General features: G+C 40.3%; 1 protein-coding gene across 3 annotated transcripts in view; it reads right to left on the bottom strand.

The window, feature by feature from the left end:
* Positions 1-11,798, bottom strand: part of RABEP1 (rabaptin, RAB GTPase binding effector protein 1) — a 121,640-nt gene that overhangs the window by 109,414 nt on the left and 428 nt on the right. The gene's annotated exons all lie outside the window — the stretch shown is intronic.

The raw sequence follows: 11,798 nt of genomic DNA, 5'->3' as shown, positions 1-11,798 counted from the left end.
GATGTTTTAGGGTTTCAGGATTGTTGTATTCTCTGTTCGGCTTAGTTTTTCGGATCTTTGCTGTGGAGCGACGGCGTGGTGCTTCTGCCTAGAGCGCCATTTTGCCGGAACTGTCTTGATTTTTAATAGCCTTAGCCAGAGGAATCAAAACCCACGTCATGGCTTGTTGCCCTGTCCCCATCAAATTTCCCAAAATAATGACCCAATCATATCCTGTACTCACTACTCTGCCAGCCTTTCTCAACTAAGGTTCCTTTAGAGAATTAAGCCCTAATGCCAAGTAATTCATTGGATAGAATTAACTATTTTCTCTCCTGTGCATCTAGAGTGGTGCTAGTTACATCACCTCTGGGGGCAAATGGAAAAATAATCAGCCAAATTATGTTCTATTTTCCGTGGTTAAGATGAGAAACCTCGAGTCAGTAAAAGCAACAATCTAATTTACCCGACTAAGATAAAGCTCTCAAAACTATAACCTCCATAAGGACAGCCACCTTTGTGCCTTCTTCATAGTTGATATTCAAATTACATACGCTGAATAAAAGAATGGAGGCTACACATATTTAGTCAGTTTTTGTCTTCTATCTCAGTTTTCTCTACCTTTCAATCTCGCTCATCCTTTCTTTTTCCCCTTCTGTTTTAGAAGGCCAGGGCCCTGTATCTCCTCTTTGACACCATGCTTTTGATCCATCCCATCTGCTCTCAATTCCTCTGAGACCTACCTCCAGCAATTATCTCCTTAATTTCACATCTTCATGCTCTTCCTTTCCACTGGCAGTTCCTCCAGCAACTACAATTATTTAAATCTCTTCAGTTCTTAAAACACACACATACTTCTTGCCTCAACCCTACTATCCCTCTACTATCCCTCTCAAGTGACTGCCCACTTCTATGTGTACCATCAAAATGTTAACATTTAGTCTGTACACGCTACCTCTACCTACTTACTTCTTCCTTATAGCAATTCTTAAGAGGCCCTGAAGTGGTCATTGCTGATTTCAGTGAGTACCTTTGTCTTTTTCTGACTTCTCTGTAGCATTTAGTAGTGGTAACCACCCCTTTCTCCTTCAAACTTTCTCTTCACCTGACTTCTAACATTAATCTGCTTCCTCTTTTTTTGTGTGGTTCATTGGTTTCCCCTTCCTCACCCAACCCATCTGTTTTATCCACGGCCTTCCTCATAAAAACGAAACCATTTGTTGTCCAGTCCATTCCAACTTATGACAACCCCATGTGTGTCAGAGTAGAACTGTGCTCCAAACGGTTTTCAAAGGCTGATTTTTCAGAAATAGATCACCAGGTCTTCCTCATAGCCTATACTTATCTCCCTGTGTGGTGTTCATCCTGGATTATTTCTAAGCACTTGGCTCTCAAAAATACATCTACACCATTGATACCTCCCCTGAGCTCCAGGCCCGTATTTCCAGCTATCTACTAGCTATTTCTACACATCTTTCCCACTACTACTCCAGATTAACATACTTAATTTGCCATTTCTACTATGACATCTGCCTTCCCATTGGTTGCCTAGTGTTATGGATTGAATCATGTCCCCCTAAAAGTTATGCTGAAGTACTAACTAACCTCCTGTACCTATGAACATGACCCTGTTCGGAAATAGGAGTTTTCTTCTGTTATGCTAATGAAACCATACAGGAGGAGGATGGGTCCTAACCCTAACCCCTTCTGAGTGATATATCATAAAAAGAGCAGAAAAGACACAGAGACACATGTGGGAAGACAGAAGCCATATGAAGATACATCTACAAGCAGCCAAGGAAGGTCAAGAAATGCTTGGAGCTACAGAAGCTGAAAGAGACAAGGATTATCCCTATCCCCTGAAGCCCAAAGAGAGAGAAAGTCTAGCCCCTGAATTTGAACACCTACCTTCCATAACTGTAAGAAAATAAATTCCTGTTCTTTAAAGCCACCAAAAGGAGCCCTGGTGGCGCAGTGGTTAAGCACTCGGCTGGTAACCAAAAGGTCAGCAGTTCGAATTCACTAGCTGCTACATGGGAGAAAGATGTGACAGTATGCTTCTGTAGAGATTACGGCCTTGGAAGCCCTATGGGCAGTTGAACTCTGTCCTACAGGGTCACTGTGAGTTGGTATACACTCCATGGCAACTGATTCAAAGCCACCCACTTGTGGTATTTTTTATTAAGGCAGCACTAGGTAACTAAGTCACCTAGATTGTAAAATACCATCTACATTCTCAGAACTTTCTTCCAATATCTCTCCTGCCCACAGATCCAAAACAAATGCTCAACAACAATTGACATTTTTACCACCACAGTATTTCTCATGCCTGTTATCTCCTTCCTCTCTATTTCCATTGACACAGGTCATAACTCCATCACCTCTCTCATAGACCATAATAGCCTAATCAGTCTCCTTAACCTTAACATGCCTCATGGCCAATCAATCGTCTATATAATTTCCAGAGCAAGCTTTCTTTAGCACGGTTCAGAACACACTATTACTTTATCAAAACACACAGGCCTAGTCACATCATCCAAAAAATCTTTTATCACTATATCAAAACTCATAGGCTTATAAATCAAATAGAAAAATTCAAATTCCTTAGCTGGCATCAAGGCTTTCCACCATACAGGTTCAACCTCCTTTTTCAAACTTGTCTGTAAGTAGGACCCATGTTTCCGCAACACCAGATTATTCACATACCTCACCTCACACTGCATACGCTCCATCCCTACCCTACAAAGATTCTCACTCTCCTCTAACATCCCACTCCAAGGAAGCATTTCCATCTTTCAAAAATTCTACACAACTCTCAAGCCTCTGCTGAAATGCCCCTTTGTCCAATATAATTTGGGTTGCACTGGGGGTAAAGGGTCCTTATGTTAACTCTGAGTGATATGTTGTCAAAATGCTGTGAAAGAGGAAGAGCTACCACATTATTATAATTGCATATTGTCATCTGAATTCCATACCTACTGCTAACATTTATTCTATGTAGGCATTGTGCTGGGGATACAATCATCAGTCAGACAAACTGCTCTTTCCTCATGGAGTTTGTCTATGTTCACCGCTAGACTTTAAGCTCCATAAAGAAAGAAGTATTTCTATTTTGCTGTTATATCCTCAACAAAATTCCCTTCATCCAGTAAGCAGAAACAATACATACTTGCTTATAACATAGTTTGTAAAGAAAATGTTATACATTCTACTTCGGTGAGTAGCATCTGGGGTCTTAAAAGCCTGTGAGCAGCCATCTAAGACACTCCACTGGTCTCATCCCTTCAGGAGCAAGGGAGAATGAAGAAAATTAAAGACACAAGGGAAAGATTAGTCCAAAGGACTAATGGACCACAAGTACCACAGCCTTCACCAGAGTCCAGCACAACTATATGTTGCCTGGCTACCACCACCGACTGCTCTGACAGGGATCACAACAGAGGGTCCTGGACAGAGCTCGAGAAAAATGTAGAACAAAATTCTAACTCACAAAAAAGACCAGACTTACCGGCCTGACAGAGACTGGAGAAACCCTGAGAGTATGGCCCCCAGACACCGTTTTAGCTCAGTAATGAAGTCACTCCTGAGGTTCACCCTTAATCCAAAGATCAGACAGGCCCATAAAACAAAGTGAGACTAAAGGGGCACACAAGCCCAGAGGCAAGGACTAGAAGGCAGGAGGGGACAGGAAAACTGGTAATAGGCAACCCAAGGTCAAGAAGGGACACTGCTGACATGTCATAGGGTTGTTAACCAATGTCATAATACAGTATGTATAGTGTTTAACGAGAAGCTAATTTGTCCTGTAAACCTTCATCTAAAGTACAATAAAAAAACAAATACTTGCTTAAAGAATGAAAGTATTAAAGAAAAAGTATTCTTTTTTAAAAAAAAGAAATTATTGTCAAGAAAGTCTTATACATTCTAACTGACTATATTCAAGCTATATTGATTCTTTTCAGGCAGTATCAAAATAAGGCTTCTAAACGAAGTTCCTTCTACATAAACAGAAGCAGTAACCAGAAAAGAGGCGGCAGTCCCACTCTACTCCTCAATTCTACTGTTGGCTCTACTACAATGCCAATCACTTCAACCCCTAGTCCCTAGTTTCCTGATCTGTAAAATGAGGGAAGATAACTAGTCTCTAGGATTCCTTTCAGCTACATGACTCTATACCAACTCTCTTTTGATTAAATACATCTAGAGAACATCAGGTACCACACTAAAAGTCATTAACAACTGGAATCCACCTCAAAGAGAATCAAAAGAATATTAAGTAGATTCAAAACTATGTGATAGGAGAAATAAAGAGAATATTTAGGAAGAACATAAACATTATTTTCAAATTTCTGAAGGACTAACATGTAGAAGACTGCTTGGGATTCACTCTGTGTGGCCCTAACAAACTAAAACCAGCCAGTAGAAATTATGAGGAGGCAGGTTTTAGCTTAATTAAAGGAAAAACAAAACATAAGAACTAGCTGATACTAGGAGATAGTAAGTTCCTTCTCTCCAGAGGTATTCAAACAGAAATCAGACTACCACTTAGAAGAGATTCACGTATCTGATGAGAAAACTAAGCAAAGGTACCTTCAAACCCTGATATTATTTGAGACTATGATTCCTTCATAGCTTTTCCTGTTCTTTCACTTATCGTAACAGCTTGCTCTGTGATTGACACAGGTGCACTGACTATACCTACTGCACTAGGCACCTTCTCAGTTTCCATCGGTGTGCCTAAGGCCCAGGCCTCCACCAAATCATAAAATTCCTGAAAGTTGAACCACATCACATTCATTCCTATATGCCATCACACTACCTGGACAACTGGACTACACAAAAATAAACAAAATAAATGTTTACTAAACACTGCTATGAAGACTAAACTCAATGATTACACAAGAAGAGCATATGAAATTTCACTGGATAAAAACCTTGTGTACGATGCAGTCCAGGTATTTTAGAAATAAGAGCTCTTAAGACTCAAAGGCAGTTTTTTTGTCCATGGGCAGTCAGGTAAGATAAAAATTAAAGGATATTACACAATTTCTGCACTACTGTGGGTTAGGACATCAGAATGATAAGATTTTGGAAGACTTCTGCAGGTCTTTTCTGTTTGGATCTGCTATCTCTCCAAGTTTAAAGATTAGGAGGTTTATGAAATTATAATTAACAAAACGAAGGCGTGGATTATTTATTAAACGGTGTTAAGACAACTGGCCATTCATTTGGAAGAAAAATAAAGTTAGATCACCATGTCACATGAAAATAAATTCCAAATGTGGGCCGCTTCTCCCAGTAATCCTGAAAGCAACTTCCCATCAAATTCTGCCAACATGGCCCTTCAACTGGCACTTTACGTTCAGAAGGTGTCACAGCTGCACCCTCTCAACAAAGTCTGAATCTCAGATCTAGCGGACGTCTCTTCCAGACTTGCTCCTTCCCTGCGTGACTCTGCCTCAGCCCCAGAGATAGTGTCTGCTCCTTATACATTCTGTTCCTGTATTTTTAGGGTTTTCTTTTAGTCTTAACAAGTAATCTCCTGTTATAGTTAATATTTCCTTACATTAATTTTCCCTGTTTAAATTTTAAATAAATTCCAGACAGATTAAAGTATTAAACTACAAGACAAAACTATAAAGTATAGAAAATGAAAATTTTTTTATAAACATGGGGTTTGGGGAGATATTCCTAAGCAAGACAAGAAACCTAGAAACCATAAACGAAAAAAAATGGTCAGAGCTACATAAAAATTTAAAGCTTTCTGTACAGCAAAAGAAAAAAAAACAGACACATGACAAACCGGGAGACAAAAATTTACAATACATCCAAACAGCTAATATCCATAATTTACAAAAACTTCTTATAAATTCTGAAAAAAAAAACACCCCAATAGAAAAAAATGGGCAATAGATATAAACATCCCATTGACAAAAGAAATAAAGGTGGTCAATAAACAAAAAGATGCTTGATCAGGAAAGTGCAAATTGAAAAACCATCATATCATCTACCTGCTTAAAATTCTTCAATGGTTTCCCTACAGCACTAAGGATAAGGACTACTCAGGCTAGCCCACACCTACTTCTCTCTCATTTTCTCTACTCCAGGCTCGCTGATCTTTCTTTAGTTCTCGTACTCATCTTGCTTCTTCCAAGAAAGGGACTTCTGCTCATTCATCAGATCTCAGCTCCAGGACCTCTTTCTCAGAAGCCATTCCTGACCTTCCTAAATAAGTCAAGCCCCTCGGTTCATAGAATAGTGTGCCTTTCAGTTGCTCAGGCCAAAAACCTTTGAGTCACCCTTGACTCCTCTCTCTCTCTCTCTCTCACACGCCATATCCAACCCATCAGCAAATCTTGTTGGTCATACCTTCAAAACAGAACCTCCACCGATACACCCCAGTCCAAGCACCATCATCTTTTCCCTGGGTTAGTGTAACAGCCACCTGAGTGGTCTTCTTGCCTCCCTTTATTGCCAATCCAGTGGCTTGAGTGATTTTTTGAAACATAAGTCAGATCAGATCACTCCTCTGCTCAAAACCTTTCCAATGGTTCCCCATAGTGAAAGCCAATCCTTACAATGCTTCTAACCAAACCACATCTATTGCCGTCGAGTTAATTTTGACTCATAGTGGCTCTATAAGACAGAATAGAACTGCCCTATAGGGTTTCTAAGGAGTGGCTGGTGGATTCGAACTGCCAACCTTTCGGTTAGCAGCCAAGCTCTTAACCACTGAGCTACCAGGGCTCCAATGCTTCTAGGGCCCTATAAAATCTGACCCCTACTCCATTACCTCTCTGACCTCATACCCCACTACTCTCCCTCTCCGTAACTTCCTAGCAGCCACAGTGACCTCCATGCCTTTCCTCAAACATGCCAGACATGCTCCCTCCTAAGACATTTGCAAAAATTGGTCCCTGTCTGGAATACTCTTCCTCCAGATATCCTCATCGCTAACTCTCCTATCTGCTGCAAGTCTCTGCTCAAATGTCATCTTCTCAATAAGGCTACCAGCCTCCCCCTCCCCCTTCCCCTGCTCTACTTTTTATTCCATAGCACTTATCACCTAACGATCCATGTCATTTGCTTAAGTTTGTTGCTTAGTATCTGTTTCTTCCACGCTAGGGCAGGGTTATTTATTATCTGTATTGTTCACTGATGTACTCCAAATATCTAAAACTGTGCCTGACAAGTTATAAGCACTCATATTTGTTGAATAAACAAATAGTTTTGTATTTGTTTGGGGAATTATCTAATTAATGGCTATCTGATTTTTGCTACCTAGAAACAGGGACTGTGTCTGGTTTTGGTCATCACTGTATTTCCCAGACCCTAGCATAGAGCTTGGCAGAGAATAAACACTCAAATATTTGTTAACCGAAGAATATCGCTTTTTAGTCTACCATAAGATTCAAATTTAAAACTGACATCATCCAGGGCATGTAAGAGTGTAGAGGAAATCCACTCTCTCCACTCTCTCATACAGTGTTGGCAGGTATGTAAATTGATACCTTTGGTGGTGGTGTTGTTAAGAGTAAGCTAGCAGTAGCTATTAAAATTTAAACTGCTAAGAACTCCTGCCCTTTAATTCAAGAGTCTTACAGAAGTAAAAGCAAAAGGACCTAAAAAATATGTCCAATTCATTACAGCATTGCTTATAAAATAATGAAAAATTGGAAGCAATCTGCTTGTCCATCAATAGACAAACAGGTGAATAAATCACACATGGTACAACATGTGATGGAATACCCTTTAACAAGAATAAGGTAGATCTATAACACTACCTGGAAAGTGGTCCATGATCTAGTAAATAGGCCAGAGGGGACTAGTATCAGATGGCCTGGATTTGAATCCCAGCTTTCCCATTTACTAGCCCTATAATTCTAGGCAAGATTCTTTAACTTCTCTGTGCTTCCATTTCCTCATCCACAACACAGGAACAGTATTATAACAGTACCCACCTCCCTGCTATGAAGATTTCCTAAGATAATGCATATAGCACTTATAGTACACTACATGGTCATATAAGCATTCAGGTCATATAAGCATTCACAAGTATGTAACAATTAGAGCTAACATTTATTAAGTGAAATATGCAAACTGCAGACCAATATGTAAAGCATAGTCCATTTCAGGGATAAAAGACCGCATGTCTGTATAGCTATAGAAAAAAGTCAGAAAAGACAGAATACTGTTAAATAGTGGCTACATCTCGGAAATGGGGGAAAGCATACTTCTTAATGTACTTTTATTTTTTAATGGAGAGATTACAGAAGACTTTCAGTATTTTTAAATTCAAAAGTAATTAAGTAAAATCAGACCAAATGCTTCTAAGATAGTTTAATTTAGATTAAAACAGTAAAATTTGAATAATTTTACATTATATTTAGTCTTTGAATTCTCAAGGAAAAATGAATTAATTGACTGTATCTGTTTGGCTTATTAAAATTACCTTTATTCTAAACAAATAAACTAAGATACACCATCAGAAAAAAATGTTCAAGAAATTTACAAAATAAGGAATTAAAAAAAAAAAACATAAAGAAAATTATTGTTTCCTGAATACAGTCAAATACTGCAAGGGATAGAGTAGCAGAGGTGGAGGTCTAGGGACAATGCTTTCAGGGGACATCTAGGTCCACTGGCATAACAAAGCTTATTAAGAAAATGTTTTGCATCCTACGTTGTTGAGTGGCATCTGGGGTCTTAAAAGCTTGCAAGTGACTATCCAGGATGCATTAATTGGTCCCAACCACCTGGAGTAGAGAAGAATGAAGAACACCAAAGACACAAGGAAAGTAGTAGCCCAAGAGACAGAAAGGGCCACATAAACCAGAGACTTCATCAGCCTGAGACCAGAAGAACTAGATGGTGCCCGGCTACCACCAATGACTGCCCTGACAGGAAACACAACAGAGAGTCCCGGATGGAGCACGAGAAAGGGGGGGGTGCAGAACTCAAATTCTATAAAAAGACCAGACTTAATGGTCTGACTGAGACTGGAGGAACCCCGGAAAGCATGGCCCCTGGATTCTCTATCAGCTCAGAACTAAAACAATTTCCGAGGCCAACTCTTCAAAGATTGGACTAGACTGTGGGCTATAAAATGATACTCGTGAAGAGTATGCTTCTTAGCTCAAGTAGTTACATGAGACTAAACGGGCAGCTTCTGTCCGGAGATGAGATGAGAAGGCAGAGAGGGTTCGGAGCTGGTTGAATGGACACGGGAAATCGGGGTGGAAAGGAGGAGTGTGCTGTCACAGTATAGTGAGAGTATTTAGGGGCACATAACAATATATGTATAAATTTTTGTATAAGAGACTAACTTGAAATGAACTTTCACTTAAACTACAACAATAAACAACAAAAAAAATTATTAATTTCATCTTGTCAATATACACACAAAACTATTTTTTATCCTATTATATCTCCATGAAAAAATAAAGCAATAGATTATGTAAAAAAGGATAACAATGTCAACATAAAAGACAACTGCGTCTGAAATAGGATAAACGCAGGATTAAGTCAAAGACTAAGCAGTAACCTTTTACTTTCATTTTGACCCAAAAGAATTCTGTGACACAGGTAGTCCCCAAATTACAACAGGGTTTCATTCCAATGACAAGAGTCGGTTCTGATGTAAGCCGAGTACCTCATTTTTTTTTTTACTTTTCATTATTATTGCCTTTTATTATCACTATCTTTATAAACCTGATTTTTATTTGTCTTGGGGGACTGGCGTGAGAATAACATCAGTAAATTTACACGATGCAACACTGTATTTAGGGCCTATTACTAAGGACAAGATGTACAAAAAAAAAAAGACGGTCCTAAGTGCAGTTTATGGTAACTTGAATACATCGTAAGTCAGGGGACTACCTGCAGTTAAAAAAAATCAGCAAGGCTAGGAAGTCCAAGTGTGCTTAAATCTAAAGTGTTAAGAAGTGGTCTACATGAGTTCATCTATGGAGAAAAATTAAATGCCCAAGATCAATGTCTAAGGAGACACTAACACAAAGCATTCAAATATATCAAATTCTTCTGTAAACAGCAGCGGTGGCTGCCCATTTACTACACTAATTGAAAATAAGAATTGCAATCTAAGCAAACTAAATCTCTATCCTAGAGTCACAGGACTTGAAAAATAAGGAATAAACACACACTAAGCACAGGACCAGGCAGTGTTGCTTTCTGTTGTACACAGGGTCACTATGAGTAGGAATCGACTCGACAGCACCGAACAACAAGAACAGCAACACTACAAGATTTCCCATAGCTAATTTTTCCTAGCTTTTTTCAAGTGCTTAGTCACTTCTGCCTATTTACAAGGAAAACCGTTTCCTATCTTGAAAGAGGCAGGGAATTTTGATTCCAGACTGTCATGTCACCTGAGCTGCCCTAGACATTTGTTTCCATGCAACTCAAGAGAAGGCAGGAGCCAGCTAAGCATACCTACCACCCCAGATCAGAACCAAAAGCCACTGAGCTCTCTCTGTATTCCGCCTCCGTCTGCAGTAACAAAGAAGGGTTTGTAGGAAAGCAAAGGCTTTTTCCCCTGACATAAAATGCAAAAGTTACGAATAAAACAGAGCCTTCTAAACAGTGTCCACTCTCTGATAGCCCACCAGAAACACCACCCTCCTCTTCTTTAGGGACAGAAACAGCAGACAAATTTTCACACAACTCCAGGTATCCCTACTAGACATCTTCCCTTGGGCAACAACAACAAACAAAGGCTAACTGGCATAGGAGCACCTTTCCCGGAGAGCAGCCAGAGCCTTACAATCTGATAACATTGTTTCAAGTTCCCCATAGGCAAGCAAGCACAGAGTACCGTTTTCATGAAAGGTTAAGAGACAATCCCTTAGGTAAAGACAACACTTTTAAAGCACCTACCATGTGCCAACCACTATATTCTAAGATTCTACTCACACTTAAAAGATGCTAGGAGCACACACACACGCACACACGCACACACACGCACGGGCGCGCGCGCTGATTATGGAAATACGCCTGAAAGTTTTTCAACTAGATTCAGCAGGACCTTGCCAAAGACTGAGGACATTCTTTCCCAACACAACTGCAAGTGGTAAAAGCTGGAGTAATGATGTGGTCACTTTCTGAAGCAGATCTCAGTCCAGTTCCCAGAAGGTCATGAAGGACTCTGACAACCAACTCGGATTATTTAGGACGTGGCTCTTTTTCCTTCCAAGTGTATAAATGAAATAAAGACACATTTTCTCGACAGTAGCATTCTCAAACACCATTCTAGTGATTCCTACTATTACTACCTATCACTTCACATACATACATACTGCCATGATCAGATAATTTAATGAAGGCATGAATTAACCTCTTTTCATGATTGAGAATACTGAGGTTCAGAGGGACCAAGAAATTTGCCCAGAGCTTGTTACCAGGGCTTTTTAGACTCCGAGGCCCCCACACTTACCATTATGCCATACTGCCTCTTAAGAAACGCCACTAAATCTAGTTACTGATCCCAACTAGTCTTATATGTCACAAAATTATGTGCAAAGTGCTCTGTAGTATGGACGGGGGAGGGAGCGCACACCAACACAACCTGAGCGAAGGTTTTTTTTTTCCATTAACAAACATAGCACATGTTCCTCATTTCCATCCTCCCCACGGGCAGAACCCACGTGTCGGTGCCACCGCTACCCACAGCAGCTGCTTCATGCTCACCAGCCTCTGCCAGGTCCCCGTAGCCTCCCCCACGCCCTTCCCTCCGCCCTCCCGAGCTGCGGGCGGCGCCTCCCGCCCCCTCCCCAATGCCGGCCGCCCAGGCCCCCGCGCCG

This window comes from Trichechus manatus, unplaced genomic scaffold (genome assembly GCF_000243295.1).
Source record: "Trichechus manatus latirostris isolate Lorelei unplaced genomic scaffold, TriManLat1.0 scaffold00040, whole genome shotgun sequence".
Classification (NCBI taxonomy): Eukaryota; Metazoa; Chordata; class Mammalia; order Sirenia; family Trichechidae; genus Trichechus; species Trichechus manatus.
Note: the sequence above shows the minus strand (reverse complement) of the source record. Positions and strands in the feature narration are given on the sequence as shown.